Source organism: Malaclemys terrapin, chromosome 1 (genome assembly GCF_027887155.1).
Source record: "Malaclemys terrapin pileata isolate rMalTer1 chromosome 1, rMalTer1.hap1, whole genome shotgun sequence".
Classification (NCBI taxonomy): domain Eukaryota; kingdom Metazoa; phylum Chordata; order Testudines; family Emydidae; genus Malaclemys; species Malaclemys terrapin.
In genome coordinates, this window is record NC_071505.1 from 91,166,326 (window position 1) to 91,170,434 (window position 4,109).

Below are 4,109 nucleotides of genomic sequence, written 5' to 3' on the forward strand. Positions count from 1 at the left end.
GCAGCTGAATCAAGCAGGGCTTTTGCACGGTGCTGTGGCTTCCATCTCACGCTGCCCTGAGCCACGCACCTGGAAATGGCAGCAGTGGTGTTGCTTCTCCAGGGTTATGGGATTGCTCAGCTGCCTCCTGCTGCTCCAGGCTTGGGAGAGGGAGATGCTTCCCCCCTGCTCTTGTATTCCCAATCTAACTGGGAGAGGCCGATCGGTATTTTAATCTGCTCCTCCCCTGCTATGCTAGAGTGGAGCTCCCTCGGGTAGGGCTGGCCCTGGTGGTCTTTGCCTGTTCATTGTGATACCGCCATAGCCTGCATTCCCCCACCCCCATTTCCCCATTAAAATAGGCTTGGTTTAGAAATGAGTAGAATCAATTGAATCGAGTAGGGGGGGTCCATGGTCAGCACTCAGGCCCCGGGGATCAGTAAAGGAAGAAGGGGAATGGCATTTGGGGGCTGGAATACTTTGCCAGCAGAGCGTCTCAGGGCTGGACACTGCAAACTTAGCAGCTTCAGTGCCAAGAATTAGCCGAGGGTCTCTAAGCATGTTAAAATATGGGTGAGGGCTCTGCACCCACAACTGCCCCTGCCAGTCTGAATTTTTCCTGTTGATTGTCACCCCACCTGACCCTACATATGCACATTGAAGTCTGGGGGAAGGGCAGGGATGGGTTCCTGGTTCATGACGGGTAGTAGAGGACAGGAGATGTCCTAGTTTAAGGTGCCTCTCAGCTCATTCTCCAACCTTCTTCCCTGCTCCCCAGCTACCTTATTACGGTAGTGCAGTTCTGGGAGTTTTGTCAGAAATCTTTGCTGTGGAAAGGGGGTTAAGGAGCCCCTCCACTTCTAGCACAGCTGATAAGGGCCCAGCTTGGCCTTAAAAACACAGTTGCCTCTGAGGGAGAAGCAGCGGTAACGTGATTGCTGATGAGCAGCACATTCTGCCAAGGGCAGAGGCTGAACCTAGCGTGTAGGAAAGCCCAGTGTTCGCGCATGCAGTCTTGGGGGAGGGGCAGGGACTCCATCCTTTCTGCCCTGCACAGGCTTCATGGGGGCAAAGTGGTCACTCTTACCCCAGCTCACTCTTGCTGGCTGTCCCTGCCATGCTGCTGCATGGGGTGTGGCCTTGATTGGAGCTGCCCTAGTCCAGTGACCTGGTGTGTGTGACCAGCACCACCGGTGGTAGCATCTCACCCCTGGCTGGTGTGTGCTTCTACCTTGCTCCGGTTCATGTTTATAGTACAGCGTGAGGTGCCCCATACATCTAGGGGTGAGTGAGCTCTCTTCTTGCGGCAGTTCCTGCGGGAGCCAACGTCCTGTGCCATCTGCACAAGGCAGAGCCAACACTCTTGGGTGAAACGCTGCCTGCTGCTGTTGCAAAGGGTGTAGTAGGTTTCCAGGCACTGACAAATGCGTGCCTTCAGCTTGGGCCTCTAGCAGCATGGTGGAGTCAGCAGCACCTTGTGGGAACCACAGGGCTGATGGCTGTGGGATGCTGCAGATGGGAGGCGAGCCGGCTCTTGCTAGGTGCTTTAGGGAAAGGTTAGTCATAGCCCTGGGTGGAGGAAGCACTACAGTGGTGGACTGTTGCTAGTAGCCCTTGGCATGCTGGGCCTACTCTGACCGTGGGGAGAACTAAACCCAGGAAGTAACTGGCCTGTGCTGCACCTCTGCCAGCAGGCTGGTAAGCAAGGGGGTGGGGCACACCTGAGCAACCTGAACCATGCAGCAGGGGTGTGGCTTTCCTGAGGCCTCTAGCCACACCCACTTTGTGTTGAAGTCCCTGCATGCTGTAGTCCTGTTCAAGATAGCCACTGGGGCAAGGGGGTGTGTGTGTCTGCGGGAGGCTTGCTAGACCCTTGCTGTGGGTTAAGGTTTCTCAGATGGGAGTGCCTGGCATGTGTCTTCACCACCCAGGTGGGGCTCTGGGCTTCCTGTAATAGCTCTGCCCCCTCCCTCACCCTGGCCTTAAGGCACTTAATGCCATGAGGAAAGTGCACTTCCTGGTAGTGAAGCCAGCGTTTCTTGTACCAGCTCCATGGGGGGAGGGAGGAGAAGAGGCTGTGTGTATGTAAAATGGGCCTATAGGTCTATGTACAGACTAAAAAAATAGTACAACCTGGACTACTGCCTGCAAACTAAACCCCACCCAGCGTAAGCCTCGCCTCTCTCACCCCATCAAACCCACCCATCCCCCTGCAGCGAGACTCAGAAACCACAGGTGTCTGGCAGTGGGGCCTGTAGGTCAATATATTTGGGGGCTTGGTGTCAAGCGCACTCATGGAGAGTGAGAAATTGAATGATCTTTATTTCCTACTAGGCTAGAGCTGTTACATCTCCCTGCAAGCGGTCTGTCTTCCTATGGCTTGAGGCAGCCTGAGGGGAGGTGCCTGGTATTGTCACAGAGAAGCGAGAGGAATTCTAGGTTAATTCTCGGCTAAGGCACTAGGAGTTTCCCACATGTTGCCTCCCCTGCTAGTGAGCCTCAGGCTGGGTCCAGGTATAGGGAAGTTCAGCCTCCATGGCCTGTGGCTAAGACTGACAGGCTGTTGGTACAGGTTTATTTGAACATGGCTACCTGTCCATTGGAGCAGCATCTTCCTACGCTGGAAGGCTGGGCTCCAGCTAAACGCGAATGGCACCATATTGCTGGCATGCAAAATTAACATCGGAGAGGAGTTTTTAAATTAAGGGCTGGGGGAAGCTGATAGGTGCGGCAGAGCTGATGGTTTGGACAGCCACATTCCTTAGGGGAGGAGTTGTTAAAGTGGATACTCTGTTATATCCTAGTAAAGAGCAGAGGCTAGTAGTTGATAATGTGCAGGCGGGAACTGAGAAACAAATGCAAAAGACCCATTCAATTACAGCATATGAAGACAGACAACTGACTATTGAATGCAGTGTTGTAGCCAGTCCCAGGATCTTAGAAAGACAAGGTGGGTGAGGTCACAGCTTTTATTGGCCCAGCTTCGGTTAGTGAGAGAGGCAAGCTTTCAAGATGCTTAAAAGCCTCTCACCAATAGAGGCTGGTAGGGAACAGCTTCCATAAGAGGAGAGATTAAAAAGACAGGGACTCTTCAGCTTGGAAAAAAGACTGCGTGAGGATATGATAGAGGCCTATAAAATCATGGCTGGGGTGAAGAAAGTGTTATTTACCTCTTCACCTAACACAAGAACCAGGGGGTCACCCAGTGACCTTAATAGGCAGCAGGTTTCAAACGAACAAAAAAGTACTTCTTCACACACTGCACAGTCAACCTGTGGCACTCGTTAAGGCATGTTGTGAACGGCAAAAGTATAACCAGGTTCAAAAAAACTAGATAGCCATTGACAGACCTAGCGTCCATGGACCTATAAGCCAAGATGGGCAGGGACTCGACTCCATGCTCACGGTGGCCCTAAACCTCTGACCGCTAGATGCTGGGACTGGACAACAAGGGATGATAAATTGTCCTGGTCTGTTCACTCCTTCCGAAGCAACTGGCACCACCCACTGTCAGAAGACAGGATACTGGGCTCAACGGACCATTGATCTGACGCCCATGGTCCTTAGGGTCACCCACTCCCTGGAGCAGGGCCGGCTTTAGGCCAATTCCACCAATTCCCCCGAATCGGGCCCCGCGCCTAAGAGGGCCCCGTACCCAGTGGCAGGGCCGCCCAGAGTGGGGGACAAGTGGCAGAGAATCCCTTCCTTGGCTACAGGCGCCTTTTTAATTTTTACTCACCCAGCGGCGCTCCGGGTCTTTGGCGGCGGGTTCTTCAGTGCCGCCGAAGACCCGGAGTGAGTGAAGGACCCGCTGCCAAAGACTAGGAGCGCGGCCTGGTGAGTACAAGCCCCATGTGTTTTATGTTTTTTTTTTTTTTTTTCTCGTCATCCCTCCCAGGGCCCCGTCGAAACTGTTCGAATTGGGCCCCACACTTCCTAAAGCCGGCTCTGCCCTGGAGGCTGCTGGCTGAGTCTCATCCAGTCGTGCCTTTTGGGCACTACCAATGCTGGGCTGGCCCCCAACTGGTGCCCTGGAGTGGAGAGTGTCTGTATCCCCTCGCCAGTTCCAAACTCTGTCGAACCAGCTGTTCTTGCAACCAGCTCATCTAACAACAGAAGAGCAACACAGC